Raw genomic sequence first — 26,589 nt, forward strand, 5'->3', positions numbered from 1 at the left:
GTCTCACAAGGGGAGTACAATTCACCATGAGTTGTCATGGGTTTCATTTGCATAATTCAAGAAATGCTCTGTTTATGTGGTCTGCTGCTTTCTTGCACCATCCCGAGATGGGCTTTTTTTCTGGACCATAACTCGAGGAGCATTTCTGTATATATCACCCGATTATATTTGCAGCAATCAAGTCCCATAATTTCCTAAATCCGGTGATGCAATAAATTTCTGCAATCAGATTTATTAAAAACACACACGCAGATGCAAGAGTGTATTTCTAGGGTGAACTCTTTAATCTAACATATGTATGATGAGGCCCGGCACCGTGTTGAAAGACCCCATTTGTCATCGCTAATACGCATTCATCTTGCACACACAATGAAACACTTTTACCATTAGATAATGAAATAAAAGTACTATTAACCCGCTGCAAATCCTTTTCCCTGTAAGAGACGAAATGCATGGTAATTGTCTTATATCATGTCTGAGTCGGTAAATCTGCTCTATAGCAGTTCACCATAGCACCATAAACCTCATACCCATCAGAGGCTGGAGAGCCTACCCCAAGCCCAGTAGAAGTGTCTCTGTCTAGGGTGCCTTAGGGAGAAACTGGCAAGGGAATTTCTATTTCTGGAGAAATGTCTAACCTCTTGGAGAACCATGGGACTAGAAGAGAGAAGGCCAAGTCATGAAAGTAGCGATTAAAATAGAGTAGGCAGGGGCTTCAGAGGTGTGGTACTCTCCAAGGTGCTGAAGTCAATTCTATGCCACAGCACTAGACACACCAACTTGAAGGTGCAGGCGCTGCCGGTACAAATGCTCAATGGAATTTTAAGCTGGGTGAAGAAGAAGGTATCATTAGAGAGGAGGGACAGAAACAGTTTCTGATAGTCCACCAAAGTGATAGAAGAAAAAAGGCCACTTTAGATTTATCATTTAAAAATAATCACAGTTTCCAATAAAGACACTACAATCGACCACAACCAAAATATTGAGTGACTAGGGAGAGGTCTGCAGCAAAAGGACTGATCAAAGGTAGATAAAATTCAACCAGGTGGTACAGCCAGGTCGACAGAACCTCACTTGGCAGGAGAGAAGGAACTAGAGTGTCATGGTCAATGTGAGTTGTGATAAAATGCTCACAGGTTCCCTTAGTTTTTCTCATCTGTCTTGGAGACAAAGATGTGATTTTTACGTTGCTGCAGAACAAGAACTGGGACTTGGGTGAACATGATGTGGTTTTGGATTGTCATGTTTCTGACATTATGTTCTAATCTCTGGGACACTGTCCTTCCCCATACTACAGCAAACGATATACCTGGTTGGTGTTGGACTTGGACTCCTCAGTTAAAACAGCAAACCCAGGCCCTGAGAGGAAGTTTCACAGCAGGGTAAGTCCAATGACTTGAAGTGTTGTACCAGACAATTACGCTGTGTGACTGAATCCCTTCACCAGAACCTCCCAGGATGCTGGTGGGTATAAATCTGTCTGCTGCATCCACACTGAAGCCACAGCAGAGGCAACACCAGGCTGGGGAATGTTGGCAGACCCCCAGCCCCAAGCCTACTTAAGCCCAGCTCATGGTGTCTTTCCCATTGAGCCAGAGATGTCTATGTTCTTCTCAACTTTGCCTACTTCTAATGCTCATCCTTCAACCCTAAATTCTTGCCACATTTCTATGGTCAGCTCACTAAAAACAACATCATCAATAAAAGTAATAGTAAATAATAATCATAATTATCATTCATTGGGTGCTTATATGTATCGGGTACCATGCTAAGCTCCTTACATACCTCATCTCATGTAATAAGCACGTCAATGTGTCCGTTTGGGATTCACAAAGCAACTAAGAAATAAGCTACAGTCAATTCTAATAATGCAGGTGTGGATTATCCCGTTGGTGGGTAATAAAGGCAAAATTATAATGCCTGGCTCTTCGTAGGACTTCTGCTCTACTTTTCCACTAGCTGGGGGATATTCAGGGAGTTTGTTTTAAATGCTATAATTGTATAAACCATCAAGCACAGGACCAAGTGTTCAATAAATGTTGGCTGATATTATTCTGTTATTTGGATAAACTGAAAGTTCAGAAAACATCTCAGGTCTCATCACTAGATCAGTGATTCTAAGAGTTCTGGGTTTCACAGGTCCATAAAAATATTACCAAAGAAAAAAAAGGAAGATCAACAGAGTATAGCCAAGTTTTACTGCATCAAAGAAAAACATTAAAAACCACTCCCACTCATCCTAAAAGATAGGGCATTTGAACACTAACAAAGCAAAGGGCCAACAACAGAATCAATGAGAGTCTTTTAAAATAAATATGCCCGGGGTGCCTGGGTGGCTCAGTCAGTTGGGTGTCTGACTCGATCTCAGCTCAGGTCTTGATCTCAGGGTTGTGGAACTGAACGCTGGGTGAAGGGCCTACTTAAGAAAATAAAATATAGGGTGCCTGGGTGGCTTAATTTTTAAGCATCTGCCTTTGGCTCAGGTCATTTCCCCAGGGTCCTGGGATCGAGCCCCGCATTGGGCTCCCTGCTCACCGGGAGGCCTGCTTCTCCCTCTCCCACTCCCCCTGCTTGTGTTCCCTTTCTCATTGTCTCCCTCTCTGTCAAATTAATAAATACAATCTTAAAAAGAAAAACAGAAAATAAAAAATAAAAAAATAAAAACACTTAAAATAAAAAAGCTCCCAGCACTGTATTTATTTTGAAGGAATGGAAAAAACTCTCATAAACATAAACCAGTACCAGTCTGAAGCTGAGTTTTAGAAGCAGAGTTTTAGAAATGAATGTCTGAGCCACTACACACATACACCACTAGCAAGGCCCTCCTTTGATGATCAAGCAGAACTCCGTTCCTCTCCCACCCTGGCCCTCAGCCCCCAGCCCTAGGGGAGCCATGATTAACACAGCCCCAGACTTTGGACCAGGCCCAGGCCGGGAGGAGACTCATCTGATTAACCTGCCATCAGCAGCAGACAGACAGCCCGGAGCCCAGCGCAGACCATTCAAATAATGATCATCATAAACAGCCCATTTGCAACTAAAAAGAAATAATTTTAATGAGCTTGAAGCAGATGATGGATGCAGCTGAGGCTCGGGCCAATGCACAGAGAAAAAGGAAGCTGGGATTGAGCTGCACCCAGGACCAGGAGCAGCAGGAAGAAGCTGGGGTGGGATGGAAGGGCTCTCCTGTGGGAAGATGGGCTCTACAGTCCTGCTGCTTCCCCACCGTAAGTGCCCACGGCCCAGCAAGTGCCCCGAGCTCTGAGAGGATCTGCCATCAGTGCGCTGGGCAACCTTGAGACTTAGACCTCCAAAGCACTCAGAGTCTCGGAACGTATGAACCAGAAGGAAACTCGGGTCGCCCAGTCCATCATTGTTCAAACTTCAACCACACACACCCCTCTGGCATGCATTTTGCCATATTAATATACTACATGAATTACTGTTTAATATTTATCTTCAAATTGACTCCTATTTCTTTCTTTTTAAGACATGTATAGCTTGGGACGCCTGGGTGGCTCAGTTGGTTAAGCAGCTGCCTTCGGCTCAGGTCATGATTCCAGCGTCCTGGGATCGAGTCCCACATCCGGCTCCTTGCTCGGCAGGGAGCCTGCTTCTCACTCTGTCTGCCTGTGCTCACTCTCGCTCTCTCTGACAAATAAATAAATAAATAAATCTTTAAAAAAAAAAAAAAAAAAGACATGTATAGCTTTAAGCTCAATTTTAAGACTGAATTTTTACACCCTTGTGCAACCATTGCCCAGATCAAGATATAGAATGTTCATGTTCCTAACATCTTAGAGGGCTCCCTTGTGCCTCCTTGTGAATACATCCTAAAGGTAGCCATTATTCTGACCCTAGCATCGTAGATTAAGTTTGCCTGTTCTTGACCTTCATAATAAACCTCCCCTCTTCTTTTTGACCTAAGTAAGTACATTTGAAAAGGACACTTTTTTTTTTTAATCACTAGAGAATCCCAGGTCATAAACAGATGGCAGCCATTGAAATAAACTACCAACAAAACAAAGCACTGCTATGTGTCTTTGTTATAAAAGGAGGTTAGTTACCAAATGCTAGAGAGATGTTAAAGGTAGTGTAGCACCAGACAGACTTTCTTCTTGTTAGAAGGAATGGAAGAGCACTGAGAAGGAATACATATTCCTGCTGACATGAGTAGATCCCTCTAAAGCCTGGTCTACTGACTGATTACAATCATCTCATGTCCAGCAGGCAGTTTATGTCCCACACTTCAAAATTACCTGAATCTGATTCTGCCATTTTAAAGATGAGGAAACTGAGAACACAGACAGCCTAGACTACCTGCTCAAGTCACACAGCTGTTTAACAGATTGGATTTGCTCAGGGAGAAGGGTGGGTCTTAGGTGGGGAAGGAATACTGTGAGTTATCCCCAGGGAGGCAGGTGGAACATTCTGAGCTAAACTGTGCCTCCCAAGCAGGAGGCAAGGGGAATCTTACAAGAGTTGCTTTTGAAATTCAACACGTGATCCTAAAGTGTCGACTACATACAAAACTTCCGGCTAGATACTATGTTCTCACAGGAGAAACACATTAAGACACAACCCAAGTTATGTATATGTATGTCAGTTCCCCCATCATATGTCCTGGGGGGACAGCACATACAATGTGTCAGCTTCAAAGACAATCAGCTCCAAAGACAACTGCATTTTGGGGGGATTCAGACATGTCCCCCCAAAACCAACTCTAAGAAGACACTTTCTAAAAAGAATGCAGTTATTGTTTGGGATCGGGCTTAAGGAAGTGAGGACCTCAGGTATCACTGGGTCCCTGTCAGCTCCTCCCATCTTCCCCTCTCCTCCTCTCCTTTCCAGCCAGACTGAATTCTTTGCAGGAATCCAAATGCAGCAGGGTCTCCCAACTGCATGGCTCCACAGACTTCATTCCCTCAGCCTGGATGATTTCATTCTTTCTTTGTGAGTGATCTTATTCATCCTTTTGTCTCAATTTAAATATCCCCTCTTCCAGGAAGGCTGCACAAACTCTCCCTTCCAAGTCCAGGCATCTCTTTTGTGTTCCTGCTAGTCCTTTCAAATATTTATTTGCCCTATTTGGAAAATATATGATAAAACATCAGATTTTATTTTTTAAAGCCCTAGAACCTTGTCTTCAAATGAAATCTTACACAGAAAGAAGTTCCCTATAGAAAATAAGAGCTCATAGCTAACATTTCTGAGTTCCTATTAGTACATTTATGCTAATATTTATGGAGCGTACTAAGTACTGTATGTACATTACCTCCTATAAGGATATGTGGCCAGAGTGATGGTTGAGATTCTAGGCCAGGCCTGGAAAACCAGGATGAGCAGTCACCAACTCCCCCAAACACACACATGGAACTCTGCTTTCTCTTTACTGTAGGGAGATCCAGCCAGAGATGATGGACCCTCATGCATCTATTCACCTGTCTGTCCATCCATCCATGGTCTCCAGTGTGCTAGGCGTTAGATAAGGGGGAGGGCCATAATGAATCAGATACAGCCTGTATTCTCTAAGAGCTCAGAAACCAAGGTAGACAAGCTAGGGCATAAAATAATTCTGGTAGAAGGGGACAAAGGCCAACATGTGAAGACATGATCTCCAGAGCATGCTTGGAAGAATGAAACCCTAATATATCTTCTATCTTGCCTCTGAGGGGTTATGGAAACTGGTGGGGCAAGGGAGAGGTAGAGTTTTACCTACCCCTTTTAATGAATCACTGTGTGGTGCCCAACTTGGGCAAGGGCTGCCAGTGCTCAGTAAGGTGTTACCTAGGATGGAAGCCCTTTATCCCACACCTGTCCAATCACCCATCCATTTATCCACTCATCCATCCATAATCCATCTAATTAATCATCCATCCATCCACTCACCCCCATCCAATCATCCCTCCAACTAATTACTGAGCCACAATTCTGTGCCGGGTACAGGTGTATACAGAAACCAGCCAACATGGTCCCTGTCCTTGAAAAGTTCATAGTGCAGTGGAGAAGACAGGTTGAGTCCAACACTGTGTGCCTAAATACAGTATAAAAGTGTGAAGAAAGGGGCGCCTGGGTGGCTCAGTGGGTTAAGCCTCTGCCTTCAGCTCAGGTCATGATCTCGGGGTCCTGGGATCAAGTCCCGCATCGGGCTCTCTGCTAGGCAGGGAGCCTATTTCCTCCTCTCTCTCTCTCTGCCTGCCTCTCTGCCTACTTGTGTTCTCTCTCTGTCAAATAAATAAAAAAATAAAATAAAATAAAAAAAAGTGTGAAGAAATATAATGGGAACAGACAGCAGGGTAATTTACTGTGACTGGGGGGAAAGGGTCACCAAGATGGGAGTATCTAACCTGGGTCCACAAGGATGTGTGTGTCAGACAGAAGGTAAGCATCCCAGGCAGAGGGAATGGGATTATTGCAATAACCCTTAACTGGTCTCCCTGTTCCTGTATTTGGTTTTATTCTCCTTAACATGTATCACTACCAAACACACTGTGTATTTCACTTATCTTATTTGAGACAATGAAAACTCCACAAGAACAAGACAGATTTTGGTCCTTTTTACCTTACTATATACTCACTGCCTAGAACAGTTGCCGATACACAGTATGCACTCTAGAAATGATTGTTGGTCCAATGAATGAATGAAAGAATGAATGGATGAATGAATGAATGAATGAATGCTATGTGTTAGAAGCTCTGAAAGAGCCTTGTCTGTCTGGGAAACAATGATATAATTTAGAGCCCACAGACCTGTATCCAAATTTTGGCTTTGACACTTCACTAGCAGTGTGACCTTGGACAAATGACTCAATGTTCGTTTCTGTGTCTGTAAAATGGAGGTAAAAATTTGTGCCCATAGGTTATTATAAAGATCCCTTGAGAACCAGATTGCAAGTAGGTAAAGTGATGGGCATACTGTCTAGGATCTTCAGTGTTTACACTCTCCAATGGAATTTCAGTCCCTTAGGGTGGGGACTGTACCTCTCTCATTCATAGCTATAGCCAGGGGTTCTAGCTTAGTGCCGAGTGCATAGTAGGCACTCAATAAACATTTGTGAATGAATGACTGTTAGCAGATATAAGCATGATAAGTCCTTTGTGGCAGAAGCAAAGTGAGACCCTCTCTGTGCATACCAAATGTCTCATTCCGCATCTCCGGTCCATAGGGCTTGACCATCAGAGTCTCAGCCAAACACTAAGTAGAAGGGTTTCAGGGGATGCTGTGGGGCATGGTGGGAGTGATGCCTGCAGAAGGGCCTCCGAGGCCAGGGCCGGGAGGAGGCTGCAGGATGACCCAGGTTGGAGGACACATGCCGGCCTGCCATGAACAAGGAGACAAGACGGATGGCTCCGCAGCCTGCCGAGATGGATAACTGAGCCGCAGCTGAGAGACAGCCCAGTTACCAGAGCCATCCATCACTCCCTGCACCGTATGTAAATTTCAGATGCCAAGATGTATCGGGCCAATTATCCAAGGCTGGGGCAAGGGGTGGTGCCTAAGAGAAGCAGTTCCCTGCCAAGCTAGCTTTACTGCATTCCATCAGCTGGGCTAGGGGTGACAGACAGTTCACATTCGGGTCAAAGAGCCCATTATGGGGAATGTGGCCAAACCTCGAGGCCTGGGTGTGTGGGTGAGACTGCCAACACTTCTTAGCAAACTCCCAGTGCAGTGATAACAATAATATAATAACTGCCCCATAGAGGGCTTACTATAGAGATACTAAGTCCATGCTAACTGGCACACAAAAGTTCATTTAATTCTCCCAACAGTGCTTGGCACACAGTGGATTCTCTAGAAACATCTGCTGGGGGAGCAAACGAATGGTCTGTGATGCAGGTGCCATTTTACACAGAGAACCTGCAGAGAGACAAAGCCGCTCATCCAAGGTCACGTGGCTGGGAAGTGGAATCATGGGGACTTGAACTTGTGTCTTTCTGGATTCTTTCCTCCAGATACTGACGGGGCAAACTTGCCCTGACCTGTCCTCCACAAGCACCCACGTGGCCTGAAGACCAGGAGCATGGCTGGGCCTCTATCCCTCTGTTTGTCCGTCCGTCCATTTATACTCATTTACTCACCTTTTAAGCACCTACAATGTTGCCTGGAACAAGCCAGACCCAGGTCCTGCCCTTATGGGGTGATGGGTCACAAAGAGAACACAGATAATTACAACTCTAGTCCATCATGCCCTCCTAGCAGCCCTCATGGGTCTGGCTTCCAGAAAATCCGGGTGGCAATTTGCTTCTCATTGGAGGCAGCCCAAGAACTGACATTTGGCAGACAGAGTGGGTTTAAATTCAGACATTCTTGCTTACTGGCTCTGTGAGCTCAGGCAGACCCCCTGGCCTCTCTGCCTCTAGGGTTCACCACTGTTAAATGGACTCATGGCATCCAATCCTTCTTGGTGGCACAGGCAGGATGAGAGACTTGTGGCTGGCAGGGGATCCAGGCTGCAGGAAGTGCCTGGAAGGGCTGGGTGCTCAGGGGCCTCAGGTGTTGCTTGGATTGGAGCCAATGCCAACCTAAAGGCCCCAAGAGTGTAGCAACTTTCTATATCCTGGTATCGGGCTGAGGCCCAGGGCTGTGGTGGGGACATTGTTTTTATCAGCAAATCCTACCAGTCTGATCTAACCATATCTCATCCTGTCTACCTGGCCGCCCTAGGCCAGGCCACTGTCATCGCCTGCCTGGGTGACCACAGGAGCTTCCACACTGGGCTCCCTGCTGCTGCCAGTACCTTCCCCATCCAGCAGCCATAAGGATGCTGTTAAACCTGTCACATCCTATCCCTCCTCTGCTCAAAACTCTTCCATGGCTCGCACCGACTGGGAGCCAAGACCAAAGTACCCACCAAAACATCACGGTTCCATGTGATTCATCTCTAGCCCCACTTCCTGCTACTTCTGCTTTGCTCACACTCCTCCAGCCACATGAACTCATCAAGCACGTTCCACAGGGTCTTTGCACTTACTGTTCCTTCTGCCCCAAATGCTGTTTCTTCAGAATTCCGCATGAATCTTCCCTTTGCCTCCTCTGGTCTGGGCTCTTACATCACCTTCTCACAGAGGCCTGTCTCACCATCCTATTCAAAATAGCAAGCACCTCCTTCCTACTTTACCTGTCTCTCACTGTGCTTACTTTTCTTCATGCCACTTGCTACAGACACATGTATGTAGTTACTTCTCTTGTTTGTTGACTGTTTATTTCCACTGCCTACGCCCCTCCAATGTCAGCTCCAGAAGGACAAGAACTTGATCTGTTTGGATCACTTAAGTATGTCTAATGCTCGGCTCATATTTGGTGCTCAATACGTACTGAATAAATGAATGTATAAATAAATGAATGAAAGACAGGCTGGTCAACCCTGGGCCTCAACTCCCTTCCCCCTGTAGTTGCCCCCCACTCAGTGCCTTGCCCCACCTTCAGGGCCCTACCATATCCCTAAACATCAGGTAGGAAAGCACGCCGGCTCTTGCAGCAGGCAGGACCTGGAGGTGGCTGTCCTTAAGAGAGGATGCCAATCAAACACCTAATTATCTCGCCACGAGCCGGGAGCCACATCCGATCACTTCCTCCTGCCCTTGATTGCTGCTTTATATTCTGGAGTTCTCAGAATGTAAAACCTCACGGTGCCAGGAAAATAAAGTAGTCCTCACTCTGGCGGGTGTCAGGTGAGGAGTCAGGGACCCCTAGTGCCCCTCTCTTACGGCTAACACATCTGGTCCGGCTGGGTGAGTTGGTCGGGCAGCTGCTCCGTTAAGGAGGGGGAATCACATCAAATAATCATTCATTCATTCATTCATTCACGCATTCATTTACTCAAGCACTTATTGAGCTCCTACTATGTGCTGCGCACTTGCTGGGGCCACAGTGGTGGTGATTCATCACATCACAGGAACTAAGCGCTTACATACGGTGTCACTTTTCTTGTCTTGGTTCATCTCCTCTCCTGCAGCTAGGGAAAACTAGTCTTAAAGAGATGATGTCACTCCTCACAGTCAGGCAAAAGCAATGCTGGGCCTTGAACCTGAAACGGTCTTCTCCAAACCAGGGCACCACCTCTGAAGTTTGTGCCGTTTTCAACGTCTTATTCAAATTTCTGGGCAGCCTCTTTTGAAGTAGGGGTGTACTGGTTGTAAGAAGGTCTGTGGGAACCTCAGAAAGCTCTGGAAAAAATTCACTGATGTACAGGGCGAAGATGATGACAGGTATACAATCCAGGTAAAGAACAAAGCATTTATGGAGAGCCTACTGTGTGCTGGGTGGGGTTTTTGGAGCCTGGAGTAGCTCAGTGGCAGAAGACGACAGGCACACAAGAGCACAGGCATCCTAAGGGACGCATGCAGGGAGAAAGCCATGGTTAACTATATGGGTACTGGCATCTGGGGGAAGGCACCTGAGGAGGAAGATGCATGGGCCGGTGTGTGGAGGACGGAAAACCCAGGCTGTGCTGGGGAGCAGCTGACCACTTGGAAGCATGTTAGAGACTCATGGGGATTAGGGTCAGAAAGCCATGAGATTAAGGTGAAAGCAACTGGGAGCCAGAGAAAACTGCTCAAGCAGAGAAGGGCACTTGCTTCAGGCAACTCTGGAAGCCACACTGGCAGGAGAATGAGCCTGGAGGCTGGGAGAGTAGCCACACCAACTCCTGCCACCTGCCAGGTAGGTGAGGGTGAGTGGGGGCAGCAGGTAGGAGAAAGAGGGGATGAGTTGTCAGGACTTACTGGAACAGAACTGATGCCACTTAGCAACTGTGAGGTTGAAGGGAAGACAGAGGGAGAGGGCCCTCATATGGGGGCAGCGATTCACACCAGGGATACTCAGGCCCTACACTGGCTCGTCCCTTAATTTGCTGTTGACTTTGGCAAGTGCCAGACCTCCCACTGCCCCACTGTTTCATTGGTTAAATAAAGGCAACATATCTCGAGGGCTTACTGGGAGGATCTGAAGAAATTTATAGATGCAATTTCTTCCTAAACAAATGGGAGGAATTAGTGTTAATAAGTGTCTGGTGGAGTCTAGTTTTGAAAGTGTGAAGATGGAAACATTTTCAGAGAAAAATATTTTGTAGGGGTGTTATGTGGGAAGAGGGAGCCAGAGTTCAAAGTAAATGCTGCACCCCTCCATTCTGCGGGTGTAACTGACTCCCAGGGACATCCCTGAAGGCCTGCCCTAATTTGGCTACATTCCATATCCCATGGCTATTCTTTTTGCGATTGCAAAATATTTATTTACTTGAGATGCCACCTCCAGGAAGGCGGTCCTGATTGAAGGGGGGGCTGCCTAGGCAGGGTCACCTGACGGTCCTTGCACCCTTTGGCTATTCAGATGACCCCGCAACTAAATCTCCTGTCTGAGACCTCCCTGACACCTCAATAAACAATCTAATTGACTATTTCCTGTTTAGGGTTCCAGTCTTATGTCAACACCAAGCCTTATTGGGTACTAATATACAATTCTTCCACTTCCAAAATGGAAAGAACAAAAGGGGTTGGAAGAGAAAAAACAACTTTTTGGGGGAATCAACATCTTTTTACCTACCTATATTTTATGAAAATGTTTATTAACAACATTAGTGTGAAATTCCCATCAAGTTGATTTTAATTACCTGAAACTGACCAGGAGCCCTCAACTGCCTTTCTGGTGCTCTAAGTAAAGTGATGGACAGGGATGCCCACACGAGGCAGGCACTGATCTGATGGGGAACGTTCCAAGACGAAACTCAGACCCTCACTGCAAGATGGGGTGTCTTGCTCTCTCCCTAAACCACAAAAGCCATTTTCCAAAATAATGATGCTGCTAAGGCCCTGCTCTCCAATGTTCCCTCCCCATACCTGAGAAGACTTTTATCTCCATACTTTGAGGCATAACAGAATATCTTCCTACCAGCAGACACACAGTCTATACAGAATTGGGTTTTTACTGTATTCACTGACAAAGAGGAAACTCAAGAATGACAGAATGGCCTGACCTAGACTAGGGACTGTGGACATCCCTTCCCTTCTTCCTGCTCATCTTGTCTGTTTTCTTTTTCTAGAGCCTAGAGAGGTCCAGCACACAGGACACACATTTTCTGAGCACTGGGCCTAGGTGAAGACTTAGACGTAGGCTGGGTTTGAATCCTGATTCTGCTGTCTTTAGCTGGGAAAGCCTCATAATGCCTGAGCCTCAACCTCCTGATCTGTAAAACGCGGATGCTGCTGCTTTGTGAGCAACATTTGAGCTGGAGGGATGGGGGATGGACATCAAGCCGAGCTACCTACAAGTAAGTACCAAGGAGCAGGGTAGAGCACTGGGCTTGAGGTATCAATGCAGCCCTGGGTTTGAATCTTGCCTGCTGCACTTGCTAGCTCTGACCTCGGCAAGTCACTGCCCCTCTCTGAACCTCAGTTTCCCCACCTGTAGCATGAGGATAATAAAAATACTGAATGAATCCCAGCCAAGTATCTTAAATATCTCTAACTTGTCCAGAAATAATAACCGCCCCCCACTGCCGCCTTCGTCCAAGCTGCCACCATCCCTCGCCTGGACTATTTCTGGGGCCTCCTTCCTTCTCTGCCTGCTCTCACCCTTACCTGCTACAGTCCCATTTCCATATAGCAGCTGCACTGAGCTGTTCAAAACGTGAATCAGTTCTTGTCTTTCCCAGGCTTGAAACTGTTCCATAATTTATTTGTGATGGGCTTAGATTAGAATCCAGACTCTCCTCATTGGGGCCAACAGGATCCAGCCAGTGCTCAAGGCTCTGGCTTTGTGTGTGTGTGCGCAGAAGCATCTCTCCCCAACTCTAGGCACTTTGAGTTTTCCAATGCACCAGCCTCTCCCTCACCTCAAGCACTTGCAAAAGCCTGTTCCCTTTATCTGCAATCCCTTCCCCTTCCCCTTCCCCCAACTCCTGTATCTTGTCAGTGGGATCCTCCCTGTCCCTAATCCCCCAAATTTTAAAGTGGATCCACCCCTTCCTTGCTCCTTTACCACACAGTATTCATCATTTTTCGCAAGGATAAGCTTATCTGTGTATTTCATCCTCAGCCTTCTCTCCCAGACTAAAAGCTTCAGGAGGGCAGGCACTAGGTCTGACTTCTCTGTATTCCTGGCACCTAGGTCTGTGCCTGGCATACGGCAAAGCTTAATGGACATTTCTTTCTTTTTTTTTAAAAGGTTTTATTTTTAAGAAATCTCTACACCCAATGTGGTGCTCAAACCCACAACCCCAAGACCAAGAGTTGCATGCATGCTCCACTGACTGAGCCAGCCAGGTGCCCCTAGACTGACCGACCTTCCTCCCTTCCTCCCTTGTGCCCCTAGACCGACCGACTGACCTACCTACCTACCTACCTCCCTTCCTTCCTTCCTTCCCCCTCCTTCCCTTTCTTTCTTTTTAAAAAAGATTTTATTTATTTTACTTGGGGGAGAGAGAGAGAGAGAGAGCACGCACCAGCATGAGCAGGGGAGAGGCAAAGGGGGAGGGAGGGGAAGAGGGAAAGAATCCTAAACAGACTCCACTCTGAGCACAGAGCCCAATGCCAGGCTTGATCTCACCACCCCGAGACCGTGACCTGTGTGACTTGAGCTGAAACCAAGAGTCTGGATGTTTAACCAACTGAGCCACCCAGGTGCCCTTCCCCTAGACATTTCTTGAATGAGCATTTGTCTCGCTGAGCTTCCTTGTGCTTCCAATGATTATAACACAGATGAAAAGACTCTGATAACTACAGAATGTTTCACACAAATAAAAATAACAATTCCATAAGAATGAAAAGAACTTTGGGGCCTACAGGCAGGAAAGGAAGAGCAAGAAGAATTAGGAGGAAGAGGCAAAGAAAAGCAAGGGTGGGAGAAAATTCAGGATCAATGAGATGGGACTAGTGGGTTCCCCCAGACAAACCTGCGGGGCTGGTGGTAGGAGGGGGTGTGGCCTGGCTGACAAGCTCCCTGAGGGCATTCTGGACCAGCTTCCTCTGTAGTGCGTTCCTGCTGAATTGAAGCACTTGTTCCAGAATGGGAAAGCCATCTCTGCCCCCACACAAAACAGGCCACTGCTGGCACTGAACCTGGTATTGTTGTCAAGCTAAACTTTCTGAAGGGGCGGGCTGTTTTCTCAGGTTCAGGGGAGCAGATTTTGACACCCCGAGATATGCCTCTTTGGCTTACTGATTATTTTAGGTTGATTATTTTTAAGAAACTGAAGACACAAGAGAGACTCTGAAAACCAAGTAGAAGTTGCCCTGTCGTAAGAGACATTTACACTTTTAAGGGAAATCTCCATTTGTAAGAGTGTCTCCCTTTCAGTACCAGGAAGAGGGGGGAAGACTCTCCATCTCCAGAAACTTTTATCAGTGGAAAAGGCAGGAACTTAAATCTGTATTAACAAGCTCACTCTCAGGATGCCTGGGTGGCTCAGTGGGTTGGGCATCTGCCTTTGGCTCAGGTCATGATCCCAGGGTCCTGGGATCGAGTCCCGCATCAGGCTAAAAACAAGCTCATTCTCCTTTACTGAGTCACCTCCCATAACTGACCCCCCCATCCCCACCCCGGACATCTTTTGCCATTAGCTAAATGGCCATTCAGGGAGTTACTCAGTATTCCGGGGTATTCCATGTATATAGGACATGTACAAGTTATTAAACTTTTGCTTTTCTTCCTGTTAATCTGTCTCATGCCAATTTGATTCTTACAACAGCCAGAAGAATCTTGAAGGGTAAAGCAAAATTTTCTTCTCCTCAACAAAGGAACCCTCATGTTGCTTCCATTCTGCTCATTTACAAGCCAAAGACATGCTTTCATTCATTCATTCATTCATTCGTTCATTCATTTATCAAACATGCATTTGAGCACCTACTCTGTGCCAGGTACACGGTCACTCATGGCCTGTGGTACTAACAGTCTAGCACCTTAGGTTTCATGGGTGAGGATGTGAAGTCAGGACTTACATGACATTTATATAGAACGGGGGACCAAATTGAGTAACAAAACAATAAAGCAACAATAATAGAAACTGATATTTTTCTGCATGTACTAAGTGGCAGACACTGTGCTAGGGGATCTATAGTCATTCTTCTTTGAGTCTTAAGTAGCCCTTGGAAAGTGATGTTAATACTTCCTCTTTCAGATGCGGGAACTAAAGTTCAGAGAGGATAGGTCACCTGTCCCAGGTCACAGCTTCATTTAAAGTGACAGGGCTAGGATTTGGACCTGGGTTCTTCTGGCTCCAGAGACCATCCATGTTCTTTTCCTGACCCCACAGTATACCTTGACTAAATTCCCAGAGCAACTTCTGGTACTTTCCTCTTCATCCTGAGGCACCACGTACTATCTAGACATGATATTGCAGGATACATGCAGACCTACAACCCCTGAACCCCATCCTTTTTTTTAAAAAAAAGATTTTATTTATTTATTTGACAGAGAGAGATCACAAGTAGGCAGAGAGGCAGGCAGAGAGAGGAGGAAGCAGGCCTCCCGCCGAGCAGAGAGCCCGATACGGGGCTCGATCCCAGGACCCTGGGATCATGACCTGAGCCGAAGGCAGAGGCTTTAACCCGCTGAGCCACCCAGGCACCTCCCTGAACCCCATCCTTATCCCAGCTATCTGGGATTAAAAGAGCTGAACTCTGACATTTCTCAGAAAGATTCATCAAGGACCTAAAGCCTACTGAGCAATGATCTTGAACTTTCAGAATCGCACTGTCTAACGTGGTAGTCATTTGCTTCTTGTGATTATTTAAATTCAGTACATCTAAAGTAATTTAGATGAAATACAATTACAAATTCAATTCCTCAGTTCCACAAACCATATTTCAAGTGCTCAACAACCACCAGTGCTAGTGGCTACCATATTGGACAGTTCAGATATACTTCATTTACATTATCGTAGAAAGTTCTATTGTAAGTGCTGTTTTAGAACATCTAAGACGTGTGGTTTTTGTCCCATGCATCCCAAGGTCCCTGCCTGCCAGTCATCTCTTCAAATCTCTTCAGGTCACTCAAATCGCTCTCAGAATTTCGAGGTCAAAACCTAACTGAAACCAAGGACCAAAAATACATACTCAAATCTCAAGAAGACACAACTAAGTGCTGGTGAGGATGTGGGGCAACTGGAATGCCCAAATGCTGCTGGTGGGAAAGCATGGTCCAGCCATTTTGGAAGACAGTTTGGCAGTTTCTTAAAGAGTTAAATATAAATTTGTCTTACGACCCAGTAACTCCACTCCTCTACCCAAGAGCATTGAAAATATATGTTCACACAAAGACTAGTACACGTAAATTCACAGCACCGCTACTCACAATAGCTAAAAAGGGGAAACAACACAGCTGTGCATCACCTGATGCTGAATGGACAAACAAAATGCAGTTTATCTATACAATGGAATATTATTTACTAATAAAAAGAAAAAAATGCTCATAACTGTAAAAACATGGATGAATACTAGAAACATAATATTAAGTGAAAGAAGCTGACACAAAAGATCACATATTGTGTGAACCTATTTATATGAAATGGCCAGAAAAGGTAAATCTATAGACACAGAAAGTAGATTCATGGTGTCCTGGGGCTAGAAGTGGAATCAAGAAGTAATTGCAAGGGCAAAAAAGACTTTTTGGGGGCAATGGAAAAGTTTCAACACTGGATTGTGGTGATGGTTGCACAACTCTGTAAGTATTAAAACTACTGAAATGTACACATATAATACATGAATTTTATTGTATGTACACCATACCTCAATAAAGGTGTCTTTAAAAACTCAAAAGAGGGGCGCCTGAGTGGCTCAGTGGATTAAAGCCTCTGCCTTCAGCTCAGGTCATGATCCCAGGGTCCTGGGATCGAGCCCCGCATCGGGCTCTCTGCTTAGCGGGGAGCCTGCTTCCTCCTCTCTCTCTCCCTGCCTGCCTCTCTGCCTACTTGTGATCTCTGTCTGTCAAATAAATAAAATCTTAAAAAAAAAACAAAACTCAAAAGAAATCAGAAATAGGTAGGGAAAGCTATGTTCAGCTGCCATTTATAATCATAAATCTCATGGAGCTTCCTTTTTGGAGCCCTCTTTATCTTTGTACTGGACCATCATGACACTTATGGACCATCGTGACAGACATTTATGGACAAGTCACTGGGTGTGAGGCTCCATGGTCAGCATTTTACCTGAAGTGATTACTAGTATCCCCATATCATAAACAGCAAAACTGAGGGCTCAGAGAAGGACACAGGGTGTGGCACAACCAGTGTTCAGAATCGTGTCTGTCCGGCCTCTCACAGTCCACAGGATGCAGCATCCAGTTCTCCCAGCAATGCTGGTGGGAGCTCAGAAGAACAAATTCCATTCTGTGCCCTTGAAACCTTGAGCAGGTGGCTGCTTTCCCTCCCTTGTGTCACCTGACACCTTGCCAGCCAGGACCCATGGGGTCAGTTTCAGATGATTTCCATTCTAAAGCAATGTTTTGTGCATTTTTTTTTTCTTTTTTCCCCCGTAGGGGTTTATAAACTCTGTCTTTTCTGTATCAGGTTGAAACTTAGAATACAGGTTGTCAGCCAACATGCCAGGCATTTTTCTAAAAATAACCCAAATTGGTTAAGCCATTTTTAAGCGATGGAACAGTCAGGAGAGGGGAAAAAAAAAAAAGTTGTTGGGCAGGAGGAGGAGGGAGGAATTTTAAAGGTGATTTCAGAGGCTGTTTTGGAATAGCTTCAAATTAAATATAAAAAAAGGTCTTGTCTGAATGAGAGGAACACGGACCAGTGGCTGCAGATGCCCGCCACAGGATGGATGGTATGTGGCCTTCTATGGTGTCCTGGCCATCAGCCTGGTTCCTCGGGGTGGGCATTTTAATACCCCTGTTTATGGGCCTCCAGAACACCCCATGTAGAAGGGTGGGGAGAAGAGGTAGAGGTGGGGAGGAGAAAGGGGCAGAAGAGGACTTTCTTCAGGAGTAAGACATGGGAAGTGGGGGTATTCCAAAGGGCAAACATAATCAAGGCTGGAGTTTGCTGCTCTGCCTCAGGCAAGGCCACCTAGGGGCTGAGGGTGTTGCCCATTGAGTCAAATTCTCATCTGAATGCACATTCATCCAAATGTGCTGAGCGATTCCCAGTAGAACTCACGGAAGGCAGGGGCCTGGCAGGTGGTATTAAGGAATGAAGTGGTGGGGAGGACATGGCAAACAGGAACGTGTCCCCATGAATGAGGGCAGTGATAGCTGTGGCTGGTGCCACATGGATTGTGGGCCCAGCAGGGTGAGAGAGTCTGATTCGACAGAAGAACCCAAATCCAGATTTTTAATTTGTAAATTCCCTGATTTTTAATTGTTGGCAACAAATTCAGAAAAAAAATTTTAACAATGCAGTCTGTGCCAAGCAAAACAGATTTACTGGGGGATTTGGACCTTGGCCTGCCAGTTTGCAAACTCTGGTCTAGCCTGTTAATTACATGGGATGGAGAGAATAATAACAATGATGACTTACGTTTATAGTGTGCTTGGGATATTCCTGGCCCTGTGCTAAAACAACCCTTGGGACAGGCTCTGTTATTTCCCTTTTAAAGATGAGCACATGGAGGCACAGAAAGGTTAAGTCATTCACTCAAGGTCACTCAACTGAGGTGTCAGGACTGGATTCAAGCCAGGAATCTGGCTGCAGAGCCCAAGCTACGTGGCCATTGGTGTGACATGGGGGTCCTTAACACCGTCCAGATTCATCACTCTCACTCAGTTTTTGTCACCCAGAGAGGCTGAGAGTAGCATGCAGAATGTGGGTTTATCTCACTGTCCACTCCATCCTGGATGACACAGGCCCAGCTGACCCCAGCAGGTCTTCGAGAGGATCTATACAGCTTTTCAGATGGGTGTCCCTAGTTCATGCACGCTGCATGATGGGAGTCAGCTTCCTCCCATCCCAACATTCTACAGGGGTCGGGGGCAGAGGCTAAACCACAGGGTACGGCTGACCACTAACTCTGCCCTCCAGCCAGCGTGAGGTCCCCAGGCCCAGCTGGCTCACCACCCCCACACCTCCAGTTCCTTCCTCCCAGGATCCCAAACAAGGAGCGGGTTCACAGCAAAATGCTCATTACCATTTCCATCCCGCCTTTTTCTAGCAGATGTGCGGCCATTACAATAGCAGGGAGAAAATAGAAAGAAATTTCAGAATTTGTTCTCCAAAGATATTCAAATTAGTTAATCAAGGGGCTTATTATTGCTTCTCCTCTCCCCCCACCCAGCTATCCATGAGGATAATTGATCAGCTGCTAATAACTGATTATACTTCACAAGTGTTTTCTTATACCCATTACCAGCGTGTTTTGTAAAGTTCTAATTATTTCAAATTGTTCCACTGTAGAAAACACCTTTGCAACAGTCTGTCATTGGCCATGCCAGGGATGCCTGTACGGGGTCAAAGCATGTTTGGAGGCAATGACGCGCAGCCTGGAGAATCCCATACCCTTCCTCCTCTTCTGGACTTCTGCGTCCCTCCTCACTCCCTGCAATCCATTCTCCATGGGGCCACCAGGATGCTGGCCCCCAACCACCATCCCTAAAAGACAGGCCAGCTCCAAACTCCTTCACACACACTTCATTCATTCATTTACTCAGTCACTGATTCATTCACTCACTCTTGTCTTCACTCACCCATTCACTTTTTCATTTAACACGTAGTTCTCAAACTTGTTTTGTCTCAGGACCTGCCCCTGAGTGCTGGGGAGTCATGGGGGTGCCCCAAAGGAAGAGGTGGTGTTGGCCCTGGACTGCGAAGAGGGAGGGGGCCCAGGTGGAGAACAGGGGAAGTACATTAAAGGAACAGCATGTCCAAAGGCCCAGGGGTGAGGACAGGCACGGCAGATGAGAAGAGAGAGATGGCAGTGAGTGTGCCTGAGCATCGTAATAACAACAGCACTAAGAACAGTAGGTAGCTACATCTATCTGTCCACTGTGGACTGGACACTTTCTTAGCGTCTGTGTAGCCTCCCCAGTAGTCCCACCGTGACCTACCACTGTTATTCCTGTTGTGTGGTCGGGGAAACCAGAGCTAAAGGCAAGTCAGCACTTGCCTGGCACTTGCCCAAGGCTAGTGATGTTCAAACCTACACGGGCTGGCTTCAGAGGCTTCTCTGCTGTTTGTCTCCCAGCGGTGCTATGGGGCAGGAGAAACAAGGCCCTTGATTCCCAGAAGCGGTGATCCTTCTGGACCTGTGACACCAGACTCTCCCTCACGGCACTGCAGGAGCAGGGAGTGAAGGCAGTGAGAGGTCTGCGAGAGGGGGTGGTAGGAGTGAGCGTAAGGAACGCTGCGGTTGTAGCGTGGGTAGAGACCCCGGAGGGCATGGGGTCCGACCACAGGATTCATGCACATGCCGTACTAAAAGCCAAGCACCAGGCTGCCGGCGGGGGGTGGGGGGAGCAACAGCGAAGGCTCTCAAGCAGATCGTGAGTCAAATCGGGCTCACGAGGACACGCACATGGAGACACACACAGCCTACCCGCCTCTCTTTTGCTTTGACTCCTCCAGACTGTGGGACTGGGATCTACCACCTTCAGAGGTGCATCTTTGTGAAGACAAAGGGTCAGGGGACTGGCTTACAATGCCAGGCAACTTTCTGGACGTTAAAAAACAAACAAACAAACAAACAAAAAACCTGAACTAATCTAGTGGCCAAAAAACACCAGAGGCAGAAAGACATCAGATGCCAAAGTATCAGGGTAAAGTGAACCTTGGTTTGAGCAACTTTGGGGGAGTAAGGGTAGTAGAGGAATGTCTACCATGAATGTGGGAAGAGGCCCTCCCTTTGGAAGGCCAGTGACAGGAGTGTGGGTGTGGAAATGAGCAAGAAGCTGAAAGGATGATCCTTCGGGGAGCAGGCTCTAACTTGGTTATGTTGGACAAAGAGGGAATCTGTCCCCATTCGCTGCAAGTTCTGAGTGGTAACTATTGAATTAAAAAGAACAAGTGGGGAAATAGTACTACAAAGGAAAAGCCACAGAGTGGGAGAAGGCATGTGCCATTTACCTAATAAAGGACTGTGTCCAGAATTAAAACCTCCTGAAACTTCATTGAGAAAAACAGAGACGATGTAACAGGAAAATGGGCAAGACACTTAAACTAGCACTTCCCCAAAGAGAAGATTCTAACAGCAACCGGCATAGGAGAAGATGCTCAGCCTCATTAGTCATCAGGGAAATGCAAAGTTAAACCACAACAAGCTACCTCTACCATATATACCAGAATGGCTAAAATGAAAGACAGATAATACCAAGAGTCGATGAGAATGTGGGGCAACTGGAACCCTCAAACATGGCGGAGATTTCAACTGATATCTGGGAAAACAGCTTGGCAGTGTCTTCTAAAGCGAAACATGCCGCCCTATGACCCAGCAGTTCCACTCCTGGGTACATCCTTCAGAGAAATATGTTCACCAAAATACAGCCTTGCTATTGGAAATATGGTCATGGGCCAACAACACGGCTTTCATGAGAACTTGTGACAAAGGCAAAAACTCAGGACCCACTCCAGACACTGGGGTCTTTATCTCTGCAAGATCACTGGTTGATTCATGAGTACATTAAAGTTTGAGAAGTGCTGGTCTGGAACATTCATAGAAGCACTATTCATAATAGCCCCAAACTGGAAACAATCCAAATGCCTATTAACAATAGAATGGATAAATAAATTTGAAATATATATTTACCCAGTGGAATACTACAGCCATAAGCATCAATGAACTACAAAGACAAACAAGAGTATTGATAAATCTTACAAATGTAAAGCAAAAGAAGCCAGATGCAGAAGATCACCTACTGATTCCATTCATATAAGGTATGAAAACAGGCACAGTGATTTGTGTAGTCAGAAATCAGGAGAGTAGTTATATCGGGGCAGGGGGAGGGCAATGACTGGAAGTGGTACAAGGGATGCTTTTTGGTGGTTGGGAATGTTCTGTTTCTTGATTTTGGTGCTGGTTCCGTGGATGTATTCAGTTGTGGCAATTTGTTCACCTGTATGCTTATGATTTGCACATTTCTCTGAATGATTGTTCTGAGGGATGGGGAATGAGTAGGGGGAGAGTCAAGGGGTGAGAGGACAGGCTCTTTTTTTTTCTTCCCCTGTCCAAAATACTCTAGAATCTGTCCACTCTTGACATCTCCACGGCTACCAAGCCCTAATCATCCCTTGCCTAGACTGGTGCAGTAGCTAGTCAGGGACTTCCCAGTGCCTCTCCCTCTCAACAATCAGTTCTGCCATAGTACCCAAGGGTGCTTTCACAAACATGAATCGGATCCCACCACTCTATGACTGAAAACTCTGCAGAGATTTCCCACTGCTTCTGAGGCTGATGCCCTAGATTTTGCCCAGGGCCAGCAACCACAGTGTGGTTGGGCCCTGCTACCTCTCTGTCTTGCTCTCTCTTGCTCTCTATGATCCAGCCACTTCCTTGGCCAAACATTGGACTATCTCAGGGCCTTCACACTGCTATTCCCCTTGCCTGGACCTCTCTCCCCCTAGATTTTCCTACAACTGCTCTTTCAGGCCTTCCCTGATGATCAGGACTAAATGAGACTGTTCTTATTCTCTCTTGGCCCCCGGTGGCTTCCTTCACGGCACTCCTACTATGTCTCTGTTTCTCCTTCTCAACGTTGATAGCAAGGTCCATGCCTGTCTGATTCAGTGTTGTGTCCCGGCCTGTAATGGCAGCTGGCACACACAATGCTTGCCTCCTTGGGCAGAAGGCAAAGAGCTGGCCCTCCCCCTGACTCAGCCCCCATAATCCGTACTCTTCCTCTTTCTCCATCATTTCTCACCTGCTCTTTATTTCTGATGTCCTGGATACTTTGTGTTAGTAACTTATTTACAGAGGCAGAACATCCCTTCAGAAAAGTGCATGCAGCAGGTGCTCAATAACTACCTGCCAAAGGAACAAGGCAAGAGGGGCTCAAGAGCCAGAAGACATATTTACAAAGCATTCCCAAGCACCTCTTGACATGAGTTGTCATTGATTTTAATGGCTGTGCCAGTTTGGTTGGCCTACTGTTAAGGTTTTGAAAATATGTCCTTGAGGGACATAAGAAAATGAGACAGAAAGGCCAAGTTTAAAAACAGAGTGACTCAGTGAAAATATCTGACTGATGGCTTTTAGGTTGTGGGGTGACTGGCAGCTGTGCCTGCCCAGGGCTCTGTGGGACCTGGTGCCCTTAGCTGACCCAAGCCAGGGGCAGTTCTGCTGTGGGACGAGCGGGACATATGCCCAAGGCGGGGGTGGGGGGTGTCTCAGTGAAGGTCCTAGGGGGGGTCACCTGGGCTTCTAGAGAAGGACTAGAAATGGCTTTCAGGAGCTCTATCCTGAGGGTTCAGCCCTGGGCATGATTAGCTGTCTTAAAGGGTACAATAATAACTTCTATAAATAATTTGTTCTCTTTCTCTGGTTTACAAGTTTCATTAGGAAGTGTGACTTGGGTAAGATCTTTTAATATGTCCTTTGAGAAATCCTGCCCCAACTTTGAGGGTGAAAAGGTCCCAGAGACCCCCTGAAACTCTTCATCAAAATCACAGAAAGGAATACTTCTTTCCTGAGCTCTCCCAGCAAACAAGGCACTGTGCAAGGTTTTCCTACAGTTTGTCTTATATATATTGACTACTTACTGTGTGTGAAGCCCTGTGGTAAAGGCTTAACATACATGATGCCATTCACTGTTATTAACCCCATTTCACAGATGCATAAACTGAGGCTTAGGAAGGCTTGCTGTAGTGCCAGAAATGGGCAGAATCTGAGATTGAACCCAGACCCGAGTATGCCTGGCTCCACATTGCCAATGCCTGTCCTGCCTACCTGCTTCATGGGATACTGTGTAAATGGGCTGTGATGTCCTAATGGCAGGCCACTGTCAAGACCACTGGGGCTAATCTGAAGGGGCTCCCATGGGCAAGAGGTAGACTGATTTCAGCATTAAGAAGGAAACTAATTGCAATGGCTTGAATCTATCAAAGAGGTTTAAATCTAGGAATTCATAATAATACAAAATAAAAACCTTCCTTGGTCACTTTGGAGGATGTTGGGGAGCCAACTTCATTGCTTTGAGTCTGGGAAATGAAAGGAAAGACTCAAGCTTACATCTTGCCTTTACTGTGCAAACTGCACCCTGGGGTGACCAAACAGCAGAGGAGAGAAGTTTCTCTCATTAGATACATTCCAGCTAAATAACAGTAAGGAATAACCGAATTAGACCATCGCCGTCTGGCAGCTCCTGAGGAGCCCTGAGTTGCCCCATCGAATCCTAACAACGCTCACTCATTCCACCAAACGCATAGCCTATTCGGTGCCAGACACTGTTCCAGGTGCTTTCCACACTGGCTCATTTAATCCTCACAGCTCTGTAAGGTGTTATTATTGTCCATTTCACACACAAGTAAGCTAAAGCAAGAGAGGTCAACTTACTTGCCCAAGAGCACTCAGCAAGCGAGTGCCAGCACTGGGATCTGAAACCCAGGTAGCCTGGCTCCAGCTCCCAGGCATTTAGCGACCACCCTCTACTTCCTCTGAACAGACACAAAGATCAGCAGCATTGTGGTCGGAAGCTTGGACACCAGGGAGGTATGTGGCCAAAGCCCTCGCCAGGTCTATGGTGGTAGCTAGCAGGAAGGCTTCCAGAAGGCAGGGCCCCCGAACACCTGCAAGGTGGGTGTGACTCTATCCATTTTGTAGTTGCAGCCAGAGAAGTAACAGTGAGGGGTGTGACTTCCGTAAGGTCTTACCACTCTTGCCACTGTTACCCCCAGCTCCAGGATGCATGTTTGCAGCTGAGCCCAGTGGTGAAGAAGCAGGCCGATCCTCAGCCACTTGAAGAGGGGGCTATGGAAGACATTTCCAGCCAGAACCCAGTGTTGACAGACATTGTATAGAAGACTTGCTGACTGATGCCTCAGATGACCCACCCAGCCAGTCTCGCACAGACAGAGCCAGCTTTGGGTATCACTGACCTGGGGGGTGATCTCCTCTAAGGGCTGGGTGGGGGGCCCTAGGCACCCCAACCCCTACCTAGATTTCTACCCTCAAGAGCAATGGGAGCCACTGACATAAACTTTCCCCCCCAAAAGATTAATTTCTTTATTTTAGAGAGAGAGAGAGCACAAGTGGAAGGGGCGTAGGGAGAAGAAGAGAGACTCTCAAGCAGACTCCATGCTGAGCACGGAGCCTGATGCGGGGCTCGATCTCATGACCCCAGGATCACAACCTGAGCTGAAACCAGAAGCTGGACGCTTAACTGACTTTGCCCACCCAGGTGCCCCCACTGAAATGCTTTTTAAGTGTGGAGAGGTAGAGAGAGAAAACAAAGCCGGGAAGAGGGCAAAGAAGGGTGAGGGTCAGGGTGAAGTGTGATTTCACAAAGAACAGCCAGGGGAAGCTTCATGGAAAAGGTGACTTTTTGGCAAAGACTTAAAGAGGGTGGAGAATCCAACCATGTGGCTGACTGGGGGAAGAGCTTTTCACTGAAAGGGAATGGCATGTACAAAGGCCCTGGTCCTGATGCTGGTTTCAGGGAATCCCACTGGCTGTTGCATGATATAGATTCCGGGCAATGGGCACCACAGAGCAGGAAGCACAGATAATGTTACCAAAAGTATAACACGCATGAATACCTGGATAGCCCGTGTCCTGTGCCTGGTGTGTTTCTAGCATTCGTGCACATTCATGCATGTATACGCCCTCTCAGGTATATGCGAGCACCATCTACACATTATAGAGGAAGAAACAGGCCCAGAGAGGGCAAGGTCGCCCAGGATCAGAGATGTGGCAGAAGCTGGACCTGGGAGACAAATCCAGGGACTTCGGTCAAAGTTCCATTCTCCCACCCGTACTCTGCACAGCCGTGGGGCCCACTCCACGGAGTTGCCCTCCTCTCTCTGAGGGACAATGTGGAGGTGTGGTTAAAATACGTTCAGTTTACTTTGCACAGGCCCTTCCCTCTGCCTGGAATGCTTCCTTCCCCACTGTCTGCCTCACTAATTTGTGCTTGGGGTCTCAGCCTAAGTGTCACCGCTTCTAGGAAGCGCTGCCCCTGCTCCCGCTTGCTGAAGCTCTCTGGGACAAGAGCATCTTGTCCTCCCCATCAGGGTCCTCGTGACACTTCCGTTGCATCTGGGTCCTCAACTGGAATGTCCACCCACTGAAGGCAGGGCCTGGGTCTGTCACCTTCCCTCCTTTTATCCCCAGCAGCTGGCCCAGTGCACACAGTCGGTACCCAAAATTGTCACCGGCCTTGGCCCTTCGGGGTGACAGCCACAGCAACCTTCAGATAGCTGATGTAGCAAGGGGAAGAGAAAAAGAGAGGATGAGAGATAAAGGACAGAGAGAGACTGAGAAAGGAAGGGAGAAGAGGGGAAATACTCACACTAGGGCAGCGGGAGTGAAAAAGAAATTCAGAAAGGGAGAGAGAAGGGGAGAACAAGAGACAAGGGGGATGGGGAGGGAGACAGGAAAGAGAGAGGGAGAGAAAGAGATATAGGGAGAGCACGAGAGGGTGAGAGGGTAACAGGGGGAGAGAGAGACAGATACAGAGGGAGGGAGGGGAGAGAGAACCCATGGCCCCTTCACGGCAGGCAGCAGCCA

At 46.9% G+C, this 26,589-nt stretch overlaps 1 protein-coding gene across 1 annotated transcript in view; it reads right to left on the bottom strand.

The window, feature by feature from the left end:
- CUX2 (cut like homeobox 2) overlaps positions 1-26,589 on the bottom strand; it is a 225,430-nt gene that overhangs the window by 101,033 nt on the left and 97,808 nt on the right. The gene's annotated exons all lie outside the window — the stretch shown is intronic.

Source organism: Martes martes (genome assembly GCF_963455335.1).
Source record: "Martes martes genome assembly, chromosome: 13".
NCBI lineage: Eukaryota > Metazoa > Chordata > Mammalia > Carnivora > Mustelidae > Martes > Martes martes.